This window comes from Pinus tabuliformis, chromosome 4_2 (genome assembly GCF_031772625.1).
Source record: "Pinus tabuliformis cultivar Carrire ecotype Pingquan chromosome 4_2, CPIR1, whole genome shotgun sequence".
Lineage (NCBI taxonomy): Eukaryota > Viridiplantae > Streptophyta > Pinopsida > Pinales > Pinaceae > Pinus > Pinus tabuliformis.
Window position 1 is genome coordinate 174862497 of NC_142304.1, and position 14101 is coordinate 174876597.

Sequence of the window (14101 nt, forward strand, 5' to 3'; positions counted from 1 at the left end):
AGACTTTGGTGCATCTCATAATATAATTACAAAGGAAATCATGGAAAAGTTAGGCCTAGAAATCACAAGAGAATATAAGGATTTATACTCTAATTCTCAAAGGGTCAAGTGCTTTGACATGATCAAAGATGTGGTAGTTGTCCTAACACAAGTATATGTAAAGAGTTTTTTCATGGGTGTGGTAATGGTTTATGTACCCACAAATTGTGTAATGATTTTGTCTAGATCTCGAGGAGCCAAGTTGGGAGGTTCCCCCCAACTTGATTTATCCTATGCAACTCTTCTTGTATTTGGGTGTGGGACCATACAGTTGTATCGAGAATCACAATTGGCCTATACTGTGAAATTTAACAAAACCCCTAATAATTTCCTCATATATACATTTGATTATAATTTGGGAAATTTTTATTTAAAAATGAATGATGAAGAGAAAACCTTAGTTAATGAAAAAGAAGAAAAATCTAGAAATATTGTATAGAATGTTAATTTTGTCTGGAGAATGTTCTTCAATGACACTTCTTCTTGAAGAAAATTAGGAGTAGGTGTGGTTTTCATTTCTCCTAACCAATAACATGTTACCTTTCCTTTTAAACTAAACTTTGAAACCCTTACTAATTTGTACGAGTATGAAGCCTTAGTCTTAGGTATCAAAGCCACACATAAACTTAATATTCAAAGTTTTAAGCAGTTTTCAGTGATTCTGAACTTGAGATAAAAATCAGACTTGAATTGAAAAAGAAGGAGTTACAGCTCACAGGTGAGTACTGCACCTAGAGACTGCACTCAAACAAAGAGAACTCTCTCCGTACACTCTACATTCATCAAATGAGCAATTACATCAATAAGTACATTACTAGAGATTAAGAAGTTGCAACCAAACTCCTAAACTCTAGGAACAAATCCTAAACTAAGGAGATACGTTACAACTTGTGTAACCATTTCTCCATTAATACAAAATAATTTTAATTATTTTCAACTCGCCCCCTTAATGGAGAAAGGATTATCCTGAACTCCTAGCATCCCTCTAAACAATTCAAACTTTACATGCCCAAGAGGCTTAGTAAAAATATCAGCCATGTTATCACAAGTTTTACAATATTCAACACATATCTCTTTTGACAGTAGTTTCTCTCGATGAAGCAGAGCTACAGTTCTTTGATGTTTTGCTGCTCCATGCTATAACCCCGGATCCAATGCTGAATGCTTAACCTGTGATAGATCTTCGATCATCTAAGTTACCTGCCCAATTGGAATCTGGAAAACCTGCTAGAATAACATCAGAAGTGTCAGTGTACAAAATGCCATAATTACTACTACCACTAAGATACCTCAACACACTTTTTGCTGCGACCCAGTGACTTTCGAGTGGTTTTGACATGAACTGGCTCAACACATTAACAGAATATGCCAAATCTGGTCTAGTTGTAGTCAGATATATCAAACTACCAACTAGCTGTTTGTACATGGTTGCATCCACCTCTTTAGTACCGTCGTCACTGCTCAACTTTAAGTTTTGTTGTAATGGTGTTGCTGTTGATCTACACTGCTCCATTCTAAACCTTTCTAGCAAGCTTCTGGCATACTTCCCTTGAGTGAGAAAAGTTTGTCCAGAGTCTTTCCATACCTCCAATCCCAAGCAATAATGAAGGTTTCCAAGGTCTTTCCATCTCATACACTTGTGACATCTGATTTTTTTGATCAGATTGTTAGCATTCCATGTTATGATCATATCATCTACATACAAAGAAATCAAAATAATTTGCCTCTGTTTATTAAACTTGGTATACAGATTTGGATCACTCAAGCTCCTATGAAAGCCATGATGTACAAAAAATGAGTCAATTTTCTCATACCACGACCTGGGTGCCTATTTTAAACCATAAAGTACCTTTTTCAATTTACACACAAGATGTTCCTGCCCCTTTTTCACAAAAACTTCAGGCTGTACTAAATAAATTTCTTCCTTCAAGTCACCATTCAGAAATGCAGACTTAACATGTAGCTGGTGTAGCTACCATTTGTGTTTTGTTGCTAAAGAAATTAACATTCTAATGGTGTTTAATTTGGCTACAGGAGCAAAGGTGTCATCGAAATCTATTCCCTCTTGTTGTGAATAACCCTTTGCTACCAGTCTAGCTTTAAGTTTCTCTATACTCCCATCTGCATTTATTTTTGGTTTATACAACCATTTTCATCCTATGGGGGTTTTACCTTCAGGCAATTCAACCAAATCCCAAGTATGGTTTCTGTTTATTGATTCTATTTCTTCATACATTGCAACCCTCCATGCATCAGATTTACTTGCTTCCTCATAATTTGCAGGTTCTACAATGTTTAAAAACTTTGACATTAATGCATAGTCTTTCAATTTAGAAGGTAATCGAGTATTCCTACTTGATCTCCTTGGTAAGGGACTTACCTCAAATCTGTCTATTTCAGCCTTTTCTGGGCTTGCATTATTGATTACATTTCATGTTACTTCTTCTTCTTGTTTCTGCTCCTGCTCTTCATCTTCCTCACTGTTTTCTTCCATTAGCAATGGAATGTGCCAATCACTGTTAGAGTCATCCTTTCCTTCTTCAACCTGTTCTAGTTCTAACATTGTAAATTCCCCAGGATTCCCAAGATTGAAAGGACCAACATGTTCGCCCTCCATAAGTCGCATAAGGCCTTCAACCAGATCAAAAATGAACTTGAAGCTCCGTGTCTATTTCCTATTTCCATATATTGTCAAAGGCTCCTTGCGCAGAGCCTGAGCAACAAAATTACTTACAACTCGACCATCATCAAGGTACATTCGCGGACCGTATGTATTGAAAATTCGAGCAATCCGAACCTCAACATTTGCTCCCATAGTCAGAATTTCGGTTGTTCTCTTAACCTCATCATAGCAACTGTGGAATCCGATGGGATTAACATTGCCCCAGTAAGCTTCAGTTTGAGGATGTTCAAGAGGATCTCCATAAACCTCACTAGTACTTGTAAGCAAAAAATGTGCCCCAACACGCTTGGCAAGTCTGAGTATGTTCAAGATTCCCACATCATTAGTTTTGATAGTCTTCACAGGATTGTGTTTGTAATGCACAGGGGAAGCGGGGCAAGCCAAATGGTAGATCTGATCAACCTCCAACAATAAGGGTTCCACAACATCATGCCTTATCCGTTCAAACCTCGGATTTCCAAAATGATGCAAAACATTCTCCTTCCTTCCTGTGAAGAAATTGTCGACAACAATAACACTGTTGCCTCTTGCCATGAGCCTATCAAGTAGATGACTGCCAACAAAGCCAGCTCCACCGTCACGACAACTCGCAGGGACTTTCTCTTCAAACCTAGGGGCACTTTAGCCCCCGAATTCACCATCGAACCCGAATGATACTGAGCAAACCGAGAAACAGGCGTCTCATAAACAACCCGATGAGGTTTGTCAGGTACAAACCTTCCATTTTAATTAACATTAGAAGCCAAAAAACCAGGTTGAAGGATAAAGAAAGTCGATGCGATGACGATTTCTATCAAAATAAACAACAACCGCTACTCCCTGAGCAAATAATCTACGGGCCTGATAATAGACCGCGTCTTTTCTTGCTTAAGAGAGTACTCATCACTGTTATTCATATTGGACTGATAAAATTTCTGATCCTCTTATGAATAAGTCTTCAATGAGCCACCACCGGGCAAGTCTGATCTGCTGCCACCAAACAGATCAGGAACTCCAATGCGCCACCACCGGGAAAATCTGATTTGCTACCACCGAACAGATCAGGAACTCCAATGCGTCACCACCGGGCAAAGCCACCACCGGGCAAATCTGATCTGCTACCACCAAACAGATCAGGAACTACAATGCGCCACTACCGGGAAAATTTGATCTGCTACCACCAAACAGATCAGGAACTCCAATGCGCCACCACCGGGCAAATCCGATCTGCTACCACCGAACAGATCAGGAACTCCAATGCGCCACCACTGGGCAAATCCGATCTGCTACCACCGAACAGATCAGGAACTCCAATGCGCCACCACCGGGCAAATCCGATCTACTGCCACCGAATAGATCAGGAACTCCAATGCGCCACCACCGGGCAACTCCAATCTGCTGCCACCGAGTAGATCAAGAACTTCAATGCGCCACCACCGGGCAACTCCGATCTGCTGCCACTGAACAGATCTGAAATTTCAAAGTGCCACCACCGGGCAAGGCTGATCTGCAAAAAAATTGCAGATCTTCCAAAGAGAAAGAGGCTGGCGCTTCTCGACTGTGAAATACCCGCGCCAAAAGAAAAATCGACGCGTCTTACGAAATTGGCACGACTAAGGCTTGATTTTCCATGCCAATAGCACTTTCTGGCGCGCTGGTGCGACTATCTCTCTCAAAACCGTGCCAAATGGCGCGATTGTTCCTTAATAAATAGCGCCAACCCTTTCTTCCGCTCAAAAATGGTGCGACTGTTCGCGACGAAACCGTGCCAACCCTATTTTCCGCTTAGAGATGATCAGTCATCTGAGACCTGTCTTCAGGTGTTACTGCAGTCCACCTGATTCTACGAATGCTTCTGTACACTCCACCGCCACTACAGTTCTGTAATCAATGATGCATCCTAAAAAATTAAGGCTATCCCTACTCTGTGCTCTGATACCAAGATAAAAATCAGACTTGAATTAAAAAAGAAAGAGTTACAGCTCACAGGTGAGTACTGCACCTAGAGACTGCACTCAAACAAAGAGAACTCTCTCCATACACTCTACATTCATCAAATGAGCAATTACATCAATAAGTACATTACTAGAGATAAGGAAGTTGCAACTAAACTCCTAAACTCTAGGAACAAATCCTAAACTAAGGAGATACGTTACAACTTGTGTAACCATTTCTCCATTAATACAAAATAATATTAATTATTTTCAACTACTTGTGATGGAAAATATTACAAAGAAATGTCAAACTAAACATCCATGAATTAAACATATGTGAAGTAGGGTTTATAGGAATCAATTCTGGGACTTGACTGGGAATTTCTTTTCGACTGTAAATTTCACTATAGTTCCTTGGGATAAAAATCAACTGGAAAATGCTTTAGCAGTTACTACAAAAATCTTCATCCTCGAAGAAACTAAAATCAAATATGAAATTAAAGTTCTATATCATCCTTCAATTCCTAACAATGTCAATCATTGGCAGGTATTTGAAGATGATTAAGAGATTAGTTTTTTTTTTTTTTTTTTTTTTTTTTTTTTTTTATTGAAACGATAGGATAATTTTCCAATTTGTTCATTAAAGGTGATGAAATTAATGATGAGAATAATCTTGAGATTTCTAAATCTATACAAAAAAAATAGAAAACATAAAATCATGTAGTTAAAGGACAATCACATTCCCTGAGGGGTGTTCCCTCTTGAAAAATATTCGACAAGAAAGATGTTACTTCTTCCCTTTTGATAAAACCTTTGAATGTTGAAATAAAACAAATAAATGTGGGAGCAGAGGAGGATCCCAGAAGAAGTGAAAAACTATATATATCCCTTTTTATGGAATACTCTAATGTTTTCACCTGGAGATAAAAGGACCTGAAAACCTATGATAGACAAATTATTGAGCACAAGACACCTTTGAAAGAAGAAGTTAAACACTTCAAACAAAATTTTAGGAAAGTCAATCCAATTGTGACTCTCATCCATTGAGAAGGAGTTTCAAAAACTTCTCGATGTTAATATCATAGTCCCTCTTAGGCATTCCAAATGGGTTACTATTCTAGTTCTAGTTAGAAAAAATAATCGTGAAATTAAGCTTTGTGTTGATTTTAGAAACTTGAATAAAGTATCCTTCAAATATAATTATCCCTTGCCTAAGATGGAACACATCCTTTAGTAGGTAGTGAGATCCCATTGAATCTCCATGATGGATGGTTTTTCTGAATACAATCAAATTTTCATGCAAAGGGAAGACTACCTTTACTACTCCCTAGGAACATTCATGTATTTTAGACTAATGAACACCAAGAACACTTTTCAAAGTGCATGGAAATTGTGTTCAATGATGAGAAAGACCATTTTATCGTAATATATTTGGACGATATGAATGTGTATTCACAATCTGATTCACAACATCCGAATCATCTTAAAAAAATGTTCCAAAAATGCCAAAAATATGGATTGCCTCTGACCCCCTAGAACTCTTTTTTCGCCATGACCGAAGGAAAGTTGCTTGGACACATTATATCTAAATATGGAGTTTGAGTTGACCATGAGATAGTCCAATCTATAAAGAAAATACCCCTTCCTAGGACCAAGAAAGAAATACAGTTTTTTTGGGAAGAATAAATTTCTTATGCCATTTTATCCCTTATTTTGTAGAGATTGTAAATGAAATAAATAATATGCTCAAAAAAGGGAAAGAAATTAAATGGAATTATAACAAAAAATACTATTTTTCTCAAATAAAGAGATATTTAATGGAATATCCAGTCCTTATGAGCTAAAAACACACTAAGGATTTCATTATTTTTCCTTTTCCTTCTGAACATAACATAACTATAGTCCTTCTCCAAAACAATCAACAGGGTTATGAACAAACCATATCATTTTTTAGTAAGGCATTATATGATGCTAAAGTTAAGTATAATATAATTGAGAAACAAGCCTACGCCTTAGTAAATGCCTTGAATGCCTTTAGAGATTACATTCTTTAGTAAAAAACTATCATGTATTTGTTAAACCATGCTATCAAAGATATCCTCATTAAGCATGACAATAAAGGAAGGAGAGGTTGATGGATTGCAAAGATTAAGGAATATGACTTAGAATTGAAACCAATAAAAATAATCAAAGAGAAAGGTATTGCTATATTATTATTTGAGATAATTTTTGAGGCACTTGGAATTAATCAAATAACTCATTTGAGTATCAATGCTTAGGTTGAAGATATAAAGCCAGATAAACAATAAGGGTTGTTGTTACTACACTCAAATCATTTGCGAATCAATATTTTTTTTTCCTTCTAAATTGTATGATGACACTATTTCTTACCTTCAAATCTTAGAGTTCCTTTCTCACTTGAGAAAATTAGAAAAACATTTATTAAAACTAAAAGCTATAAAATATTATATAATAGATAAAAAAAATATTGGAAAAGATCCACCAGGAGTTTTGTTGAATTGTGTTCTACCTGATGATATTGATTTCCTTATCAATCGAAACCATAAGGAGGTGTGTGGTGGGAATTGTGCCTGAAATGATACCACACAAAAGATCTATGTTTTCTAACATTAACAAGAAAGTTAGGGCGTGTCACTAATGTCAAATTGTCATTCAAAAGAAGAAGTTGGAAGATCTTCCCTTAAAACCTATTCAATATGAAGGTCCCTTTTGACAATGGGGACCAAAATCCATTGGGGAGATGCATCCCCATCCAGTGGTAAACACCGCTGGATTCTTTTTGACACTAATTATTTTATGAAATGCATAGAGGCTATCCCCATTAGACGAATAAAGGATAAGGTTGTCATGGATTTCCTAGTGGAAAACATATTTTCTCATTTTGGTTGTCCTCGAAACATTATTGCCAATAATGCTAAACCTTTTTGTTCATCTTCCTTCAATAATTTTTTCAATAACTATGATGTTATCCTTGGACATTCAACCACTTATTATCCGTAGGGGAATGGGCTAGTCGAATCAATAAATAAAAATATCATGAAAATTCTCAAGAAAACCATACGTTTGAAAAACAGGAATTGGCATGTTGCTTTGAAATATGCCATTTGGGATGATCAAATTTGTATCAAGAAGTCCATTGGCACATCACTGTTCCATGATCTTGTATATGGTATTGATGTCATGATACCATTATACTTAGGCTCTAAGGTTATGAAGCTATTGCAAGAAATAAAAAAGAATTGAATGACCTATAATGAAGGATTAATCAAATATTTCATGTTAAACAAGAGAGTGAACAAGAATGTGATAGGAGAACCAAACATCAAGAAAAGGTCAATAGGTTATTTGATAAATGAGCCAAATAAAGAATTTTTCTCCTAGGAGATTGGGTGTTAAAATGGGACAAAAAAAATGAAGACCCAAACAAACATGGGAAATTTGATAATGTTTGGTTAGGAATATTTGTTATTGATAATATCATTTAAAATGATCATGGGCTACCAGCTATGCTTTAACTTTCATAATTCATAATTATATACATAGCTGAATGCATTTGAAAATTGAACATTTTAGCCAATAATTATCAAATAATCTATATGCACTAATTTTATACAGATTGATACCAAGTGTTACTACTTTAATAATTGGATATTTTTAAGAGGATTTATATTTACCATCCTTCCCTACATGATACCTTTCATTTATACCTATACTATTTCCAGAATAGACACTTATGCTTTCTTAGGGTGGGGAATGTTGATATCTCTGCCGAAGCTATAGATGCTTGTTGACAGTGGAGTAAGGTCAGTGGTATTAGGTAAAATCCCAATGCATAATCATCCAACCTCTTTTATTCATGGGTTCCATTTGATGGGGTATGTTGATATCTCCACCAGAGCCATAGACGCTCGCTGGCAATGGAGCAGGGTCAATAGTATTGGGTACAAACCTAGTGCTCAATCTTTCCATCACCTTTCAGAAATGAGAATAAAAATACACACACATATCCAAAACTAAAAATAATGAAGAATACTTGAAGGAAGACGTCTAGCGTAAAAGGTAAATAATAAACTTATATGTTTTCTATGTCTCAAGATAGTGAATGGATTCATCGGGGCTATGGATGTTCACTAGCAATAGAGCAATGCTTGGCATGGAAACTCATGAACAAAGTGTCTAAAAAGGACTCATGTCCCTTAATTTCAACCTCAAATCACTACCAACTATTTTATAAAATAATGCATGTCATCTATACCATTCCATGGTACTATTCTTTACTATGTCTTATCTATAATACTAGAATAGCAATTAATTTAAAAAACTATGTTCTATTCACGTGAAAGTTGGAAATGATCTTTAACCAACCCCGTCGCATGATTTAACCAATAATTCACATAGTTTCAATAATTAGTTAACTATAAACATAGTCTTTGAACACCATTTAAAAATACATAATTAATAAGCAAGAGAACAACCTTTTACAATATTGTAGCTTCAAAATTATATATATGTTCAAAATGTACAACTCCTATCAAAGTCTAATTTTCGAAAATTAAGTATTTAATTTACATAGTTCCAAAAAAATTTCTCGAAAGGAGAAACATGTTAATTATATATAGCAAATACATATTCAGGGGAATTGCTGGAATCCACATAGAAATTATCACCTACCCTAACACGGGATGCAGGTCATGTACAAGTCGAAAATCCCTGGGAAAAATGATGAGCTTCTCCTCTACTCATGTCAATTGTAATTTCAATTCTTCAATCTATTTTAGTATATAGTTTAGCTTCGCATGGACCATCTCGCCACGCGAGCCTCTAGCTCTGGACGTCTCCCCCATCACTGCGTGTAAGTCACTTGAATTGATCTTGCTTGTAGTCGATGTATAATGAAACACATAATGAAAATGATGGTAATTATTCATATTAATTATTACATCTATAAGTTATATCATCCACCACTTCAAATCGTTTCACATTGATAACCGATATGGTACATTTATTTCATGCATGCGATTGGACGTTCCACTCTAACTAAATGTCATTAGTTGCTCACGTGACACCATTAGCCCCAATTGATGCTATCTGGTATGCGTTCTTATCACTTTGTAGTGAAGAGGTATCCCCATTCAAAGCCAAATGTTGTAGCTATATTTGATCCATGACTGTATTTTTCAAATTTCAGAGGCTTTCATTTGCATTCCTTTCCTATCGTTAAGAGTCGATAGGATACACCTAAACATTTTTATTTTTTACTAAGTGTTCTGCTGTGTGAATTTGATATCTTATGTTTATATTCCTTTTTGATTATCATCCATGGAAATGGAAAATAAATTCTAACATAAATGACTTCTGAGACATATACCAGATGGTAGTTTGAATGAAATGTATTGCTATACTTACCATCCGACTTGATATGGCATTCAAGGGAAACCTGATCCAATGACTGTGTTTTCTATTGCCAAGAAGTTAAGGGATGCATTACCTTCGATCTTCCCATCCAATGGAATCAAAAGGTTAGAAATTCCCGCATCCAATGGTTTCTGAGGCATATCACTTGCAGACCCATGCACATTTTAGCACCATTTTCACCATTCAATGCAATCTAATAGATTACACTAACTCAATCTAATAGCTAATATCTCATATCAAATGGAAACATAGGGCCTCCATAATGACCTCTTTGCCACCCGATATGATCCAATGGCAAAGAGGTAAACAAATAGACAACATCTGTGTTCTATCTAGTCATCATATGCATAAAAGTTAAAATCCCTTGCCTAACCTGATATCCTATATTCATTCACTTAAGTTAATATGATTGGCTTGCAGTCAAACAAGGGTCTTTTTGTTAATCAAACCTATTTAATTTTTGGTAAGGCGGCGTACTATGAAATAAATACACAATATGCATAATTTAAATGAAGACTAAAGTCCAATTTAAACCCATATTTGCATGTCAAAGAGTCATTTCACTCGTGTTGCTGCCATATCAAATTATTCGGATTTCCATAAAGAATCAAGTGACCATTTCTACAAAGCTAGTGAGTACTACAATATTACCTTTAAGAAACTGTAGCATTACTCAGGGATCGTCTTTGTCGGAATTCTAGTAAAAATAAAATGATCCACGACTTTGTAGAGGAAATTTTCGTTAATCCTTTATCTCAAATTAGGGATATTCTCATTAAAAATACCAATCTCTATATCTTAGGAGAAAAATTAAAATTTGGTTCTACCCTAAGCTTGAATGAATGCTTGATAAAAATGGGCTTGATATAGGTGACCTTACTTGCCACACATTATGACCTTGATACCATTCCATTATTAGCTGAAAATATTCACCAATAATATGGAATGATTGTTTGTCCTTCAAATGGTCAAATGTTTTTAGACATTTCAGAGAAAGCCGTAACTAAAATGCTTAAAATACCTAGTTCATGTAAGAATATTATTAGTAAAGGGTTAACTGAAGAGTTTATTATTTGGGCAGAAGAAGAAAATTTGAATTTTTTATAGGGCCTACTAAAGAATCCCATTGAGACCTCCAAAGTGGGATTTCCCATTTCAATAAAGTTACTTAAACCCCTGCATCAGACTATGGCTTCACTTTTAGTCATCATCCAATGTTTCCCTAACTATTTAATGACATATGAATAATTTTTTATGAGAGGTATTAGCAAATCCTAATGAACTTTTTGTCAATTTCCAGGGATATTTGGCCAGAAATATCTATGTTGACTTTAATACAATTCCAACTGTCCATATTTTTCAACACTGTACTCATTTGATAAATCTAACTATTTTCAACTATCCTGAATATTTGGTTAAAACAAAGTTGATAGAAACACTTAAGAATTAGGAAGGAAAAGAAAGAGAAATAGAAGGATGGACTGATACACCTTTTCTGGAGAGGCTCCCTAGGGGTTATGCAAGGTTTATTAACCAATTCTAATTTTTTTTTTTGAGTGAAATTGTTGATGACAACTCCAAATAGGATATCAAAATATATTAGGAAGATTATACACTTGTCCAAGGAGACAAGAAATGACGAAAATCACCTTTTCCCTGATTCTTTTATAATTTAGATTTATGGTTTTGAGGGAAAACCATATCACTTGCATAAATTTATCACTTCTCATTTTTTCGCCTTGGAAGTCTATGAAAACCCTAGTTATATTTTACTTATGAATTCCATGTAAACATTTCCATGTAGGTGGATCTCTAAATTAAAATGGGTTGATTAAGGGACACATATTCCAGATACTGGGGGAGGTTACTGGCTTGGGACAGTGGAAGTTCCCTAAGGAAGGAAACTTTGAGTTGTTTGGACAACCATTGAAGGTTGGTTGTTGTGCATTTTAATACACTGGTTCTTGAAATTAATAGGACTATAGAAAAGACATGAAAAATGTGACAAACAATAAGGACCAAAAGTGATGGAGTATGGGGGACTAGGCAGGCATCGAAGAGAAGGAGGAAGTCAATCATGTGTTGTCACTGCAACAACGACCCTTCAAAATTTATGCCTAGTCTAATTTTAGATCCTACATGAACTATTGTGCCAAGCTACCCAATGTTGTCACGATGTTTGCTTGACTATCCTTGTGTTATCCCTATTTGTCGTCTCCTCCTAAGTCAAAGTATTCTAAGTGTCGTCATCTTATCTTTAGGAATGCTTGTGTCATTTTATCTAAAGATAGGAAAAGGCCTAGCTTTATTGACTTAGTAACTAGCTTTGCTTGACATGCATCACACACACAAAAGTAGAAAATACACATCTTTTCTAAGAAAATAACACTCCAAGATGACATTCATTGTGCCCTAGTAGAGCACAGTCCTTTAAGTTGAGTAACTGCACCCTAGTGGAGCGCACTCCTTTGGCTCAGTGAGTGTGCCATCCAATTGAGCGCACTCCTTCGGCTCAATAATTTCACCCTCTTCATCCTCATGCATGCACTTTCCTTGTTGCATGTGGGTGCACTCCTAGAAAATAGGATCCCTCTTCACTTAATTTAACTAAATCACTCATCCATTGACAAGTGATGAACATGCATGGATTTTTTTTGCATGTGATCTCTTTATAATCAACTCAACTATCCATTTATTTCACACAATCATTCTCATTCTAGCTTTGCGCACTTCTTTGAATCAAGGAGTTCATCATTGATCCTATTTAAAAGTACATTTGAATGTCACTTTTCTTGGTTTATTTTGGTGTTTTTTCTATCATTATTATTTTCTTTTCTGGCATTTTACCCATTCTTCCTAGTACAAGTGTTATTCTGCCGTCACATGTATTTTTCTTATGACTATCCATATTCTATTACCTTTCACATTCTGGTCATGATTGTCATAATGTTTAAAAGTACTTGCAGATCCCTCATCTCAATATTATAGTGATTTTATCTTGTTGCTGGACTTGTTTAAGCTGATCTTGATCCACTTCAAGAAAGAGCACACTTCTAGAAATGAAGGCCTTATTTTCTTGGAAAGTTGCGCCCCAAAAAACCAAGTCTTCTTCTTGAGCACACTCTAGAACAACAAGCCATCCTTGCTCTTAGGAACTAATTCCTCCTTGAGTGCATGGCACATTACGAAGCAACATCATGCATGTTTCATCCTTTGGATTATTATCTGCACCCTTCTAAGCCTCCTTGAGCGCACAAAGCATTGGGAAGGCTCAACCCTGACCCCTTCGTGCTTCAACTTACGCCCTGCACCCTCCTTGGATTTCCTTGAGCACATAGCGCACCCTGAACCAACAATAATCCTATTTCACCCTTTGGATTGTGCCCTGCTCCCTTGAGGTCTCTCTTTCCATTTTCTTGAGCGCATAGCACATCTTGAAGCCTCATTGAGTCTTAACTCTTCAATGTTGCTCCAACATGTGCCCTCCTTTGCCTTGATGTGGGATTATTCTCTTATCTACATCTAGTTTTTCTTGAACATTGTTTGTTGAGTCATTATGTGTAATAGATAAAGGATTTCTTAAAGCTAATATTTTGTCACTATGAGTGCAACTTCATCCTCCCACATTCACCTACTTTCACCATTTTTCTTGGGGTAAACATGAGTTGAGGGTCATTATGAGAAGACTCAACCTCCTATATGACATTAGGGAATTGGATTCGACAACTTAAGACCTTACTGACTTCCCTCACGTGTTACAGGATCTTTAGGAGCTACCCAATCACTCCAAGTGTCCAATCCCTGAGATAAATCTCTTTTTCACGAACTTGGGCTCTCATTCGCTCCCTTGACAAGGCCTCCAAGTGACTGTAAGCCTTCAATAACTTCCACAATCCTGCTTCCCAGTGACTGTGGACTTTTTAGTCAGTTCTATACCAATGACACCAAATTTTGAGCTACTTTTCTAGGACTCATGCTTGCACCCAAAACTCAATGAAACTTCCAGAAATGATAAATAACATAGAAACAA

At 36.1% G+C, this 14101-nt stretch overlaps 1 pseudogene; it reads right to left on the reverse strand.

The window, feature by feature from the left end:
• Positions 1-1204: 1204 nt before the first annotated feature.
• On the reverse strand, positions 1205-3618 carry LOC149168734 (UDP-glucuronic acid decarboxylase 2 pseudogene; annotated as a pseudogene).
• Between the last annotated feature and the right edge of the window lie 10483 nt (positions 3619-14101).